The following is a 4,276-nucleotide window of genomic DNA, read 5'->3' as shown; positions in this document are numbered from 1 at the left end:
TTTTTTTATAAACAGCATGCAGACAATCCCAGACTGTATCTCACTTGCTTTGGCCAAGAAATTATTTATTTCAACTGGTTAAACAAAGTTCCATGTGGGTTTCAAAACTGAAACCATAAAAACTGTGCAGGACAAAGAAAGAAAAAGGGTTTAAGTTACATCAGTGTCATGTACATTAGTGTCATCACTGACAACAGTAACCTCCGTTTCTTGTGGTCTGGACTGCAAAACAATGTTCGGTCATTAAATGACAGAATAAATTAATGATTTTCCAACAGAAATGCGTACGTCTCGCCTCTTGCATCTTTATTGTCAAGATGGCGGAGTCGGCGGAGGGGTCAGACACACATGGTTTGTTGGGATCCGTGCTGAATGTGTTTGAATCCACGTGATACAAACCTTCTGTGATCACCCCCCCACACCCCCACCCCCTCTCTGCTCAGTTACTTATAGCCAACAAGGACACAGAGGACTAAATGTTGTAATTATCATCACACCAGCTTCTGCGCACAAAAGTCTCCGGATGACCCGATTTTACAAACTTAGCAATATTGAGAAATACAGAGAGAGTTTTGAGGAGCTGATAGTGTTAATTAGTGTTAATTAGCTTTTTATCAACTCATGGCAATGGCGTACATGTTTACGGAATTGAAGGTTCACATTGGGGTTTGGATAATGACACCAGCCCCGTTTACAGTTGGTAGAACTCACGCCTGTTTTCCGGGTGAAGTCTTGTGTTTTCCCCGGGTCACAAAATCTGCTCTCCTGCTTGGAAGCCCTGTGTATCATTAAACCCCCCCCCCCCCCCCCCCCCCCCCACACACACACACACACACACACACACTCTGACCTCCTCTATACGTAGAGCACAGCGCTCTTACACAGCTACAGTCAGTGTAGTGCATGCAGCAAGAAATATGTGGAAAACATGCAAATTACAGTTTACTATTACCTAGCTGTACATAAAAATTGGTCATGAGAACAGCCTGAAATAAAACATGGGACAATCTCTCACATGTTATGTTATGTTATTCCATACAAGAGCAGCTTATAGTTTTTTCTTCCCTTTTTTCCTATAAGAGAAGAAAGTGCCCTCTTGGATTCCCCTATGGGAGATAAAATATGACAAAATCCCCTCTACCGTGGTCCAATGTGAGAGAAAACATGATAAAGTGACCCCTAGATTACCCTTTCAGTGGTTAAAGACAATGCTCTGCCGTTGAGGCTTCCCTACAGGCTGGAGAGCTTTCTGCGCACCAATGTCCCACCACATGCAGCCGGTGCCCTTTCCATTTCTTTTTTCATCCCGGCCCCTCAGGCAGCTTCAGTCCGCCACTGCACATGACTTATATGATTAGATATAATCATTTTAGATAAGATGGTGTATGAAGAGATGCTGCTGAGGGTGAAGGTGTCAAAACAATGCTGAAAGTCACCTAAATCAGCATGTAAAGGCATAAATATGGGGCTAAATTGTTATGTGGCATAGAAATGTCCAAAAACTGGGATTTTTTGTTTTTGTTTTCCCAAAAAGATTGAATAAAAATGCAGATGATTCAACACCATAGGAATATGTCACTTGATTCATTAAATAGCATAAAATAAAGAGGATTTCATGCAATCTCTATCCTTCATATATATATATATATATATATATATATATATATATATATATATATATATATATATATATTATTAAAAAAACTATAAGCTGGTATGGCATAACACGTATAAAAATAAATAAAAAAACAAACAAATATATGTGTATATGTGTGTTATTTATTTATTTATTTATTTATTTTTTATTTATTTTTATAGCGCGCGCTGCTGTGACGCATGGGCACATCTAGTCAGAGGTATCGGGTATGAATGCGCTGCGCCCACAGACAGGATGAGACCGGAACCGGTGTGCAGAATATACATCCCCCAATTAATTAAAAGCGGACCAGAGCTTTTTTCCTAACAAGTCATCCTCCTGCGGTCACCCTGTGAGTGTTTGGATCATCTGTTTGCTTTTTTTCACGTTTTGTTGGGACTAAAGCCAAAAGAAACCCTGAAGAGGAAATATTTCAGAATTTGGGATTTTATTGAATTGGACTGCAGACGAAGCAACAAAGGAAACAGTTCCTTATTAAAGTTCCTCATTAAGTAAAAGTTTTGTCAGATTTTTCTCGCCGCGTTTCAAACGTATCCATCTGTGGAACGAAGCACGTTTTTGTGAAATTACAGAAGAAATGTGAAGACGAATTAGAATCTTGGACGCACCGAGACAAATCCCCGCTCCTCGTTCTCACAGGTCAGATGTGTGTGTGTGGATGTCAAACGTTGCTGTTAGCTGAGAGTTTTAGGTTCTGTTCCACCTCTCCCAGCTGTAACTCGAGCCTCCTAACCGTCATCTCTGCCCACAAACCGGGGCGCCCCGAGCTGGAGGTGCCGCGGGGGACGCCATGGGACGATCCAAATACTAATGTAATGGGTAAGATTACCAGCTGTTTATATGGAGGTGTCTCTGGTTACTACATGGGCTGCACTCAGAAGCAAAGTGGGTGTAACTGTACAAAGTGCCAGGAAATGGTTGTTAAGAGGTATGGGTCATAAAAAAGCCCGCAACTAAAAAAAAAAGATGCGAAGATACGCGTAAAATGCGCGTAAAGTCTGCTGAAAATTAGTTTTAAGAGCGCTTTAGGGGTTTTTAAAAGTTGGTTTTGGTACATTGTAGAGTACATTTATTCGATTAGACTCTATCTGTTGCGATTTCCTTGAAAGTTTGTGTCATTTTGTCTAGTCTCAACCTCTTTTACGCACGCAAGTGAAGAATTGATTTGGAAATAATTTCAGTGTTGATGCTATAATTTAGGCAGATGTAGCAATTACAGGTGTGTGTGTGTGTGTGTGTGTGTGTGTGTGGTGCTGATATATGAATCCACACCCATGAAACCTGAGTGAAGGATGCTGCTGGGACGTATTGAACGCAAAGAGTGAACCCTCTCAGTTTGAAACAGCCACAAATCTGCGTAAAAGTCAAATTCCGCTGTAAATATTTCTTACCTTGTGTCCACATGTGTTCTCTGCAATCAGGAAATACATCTTATGATTCATTACTTTTTTTATAAATGACATGTTAAATGCTTGTAATCGTGTGTGTGTGTGTGTGTGTGTGTGTGTGTGTGTGTGTGTGTGTGTGTGTGTGTGTGTGTGTACACGTGCCTGCAGATGACTGTTCTCTTATGTCAAATTAAGTGTATAAATGATGTCCCCATAGACATTTATAATGTTTCCAATCAGGATTTCATTGATTGCTTTAGTTATTTATTGGCCAATTTAAATTGACTACTAACATAATTTATAGTCACCTCATGTATAATATAATACTTCTCCTTTAAGGATATTTGAAGTAATTTACTTTGTTATATTTTAGGAAAAAGGAGTCATAGCAAGGATCATTCATCCACATTTTCCGTTATAAAAGACCAAAACCAACAATATGTGGAACTGTAAATCCACTAGTTTTTAGCAATGTAACTCAAGCAGAGAAATAAAAATTATTTTATTTTTTATTTTTTTTGGAGGGGGGAGTACTGTCGGCAACATCAAGCTAAAGATTTTGGATATATTTACTGTTGGTGTTGGTGATGACAGTAAAAAGGATTTAGATTATCACCAGATATATTTTAAACTCTTTCTGTCAATAAGACATAACGCTTAAGGAGCTGGCATCATCCTTACATAATCTGCATCATCATGACTGAATGAATAAAAATGAGCTTGATCTTCAGCAACCACAGATTTGTATGACATTTATTGTAGGTGCTGCGCAGTTTCTTTCTATAATTAGCTGAAAAACCTTGCTTAAAGTTATTAAGTTGCTAAAAGTCTGCAAATTTGATGAGAACCGTTTTCACTAAATCAACTTGTAAATTTTCTAGAATCACTTTTATTTATTTTTTTATTCGGTCCTGTTTCTGAAACAAGTAAAATAAGACAAACATGACACGACCCGTGTAAATGACCCTCTGGGTCTTTGGGGACGTGAACATCCAGGGCTCCGTCGCTATGAAAACCCGATGCAATGGCCAGTGATGAGCTGATCCCCAGGGTGCTGATGAGAGCAGGAGCTAATGCTGGGGTTTTTAGTGTGTACGTGGAGTTTGAAGGACGGAGGCTTTGATAATTGTGTCACTGATTTCCAAGCAATCACTTCCAGAACATTACAGAGCTCCAGTAAACTCTTCTGGTCTCTAGCTGCCGCCCTTAGGTTGTCGCAGAAATGATGCTG

General features: G+C 39.5%; 1 protein-coding gene across 3 annotated transcripts in view; it reads left to right on the top strand.

Annotated features, from left to right (window-relative positions):
- The first annotated feature begins 1,866 nt into the window (after positions 1–1,866).
- Positions 1,867–4,276, top strand: part of fam163b (family with sequence similarity 163 member B) — a 10,520-nt gene continuing 8,110 nt past the window's right edge. The window contains exon 1 of one of the 3 annotated variants that reach the window (XM_032516783.1): positions 1,867–2,296. The gene's annotated coding sequence lies outside the window, so the exon portion shown is untranslated. Of the gene's footprint in view, positions 2,477–4,276 lie in introns of all 3 variants that reach the window. The other 2 variants (XM_032516782.1, XM_032516784.1) reach the window with 2 other exon arrangements.

This window comes from Etheostoma spectabile, chromosome 5 (assembly GCF_008692095.1).
Source record: "Etheostoma spectabile isolate EspeVRDwgs_2016 chromosome 5, UIUC_Espe_1.0, whole genome shotgun sequence".
Lineage (NCBI taxonomy): Eukaryota > Metazoa > Chordata > Actinopteri > Perciformes > Percidae > Etheostoma > Etheostoma spectabile.
This window is presented reverse-complemented; position numbering and strand designations above follow the sequence as displayed.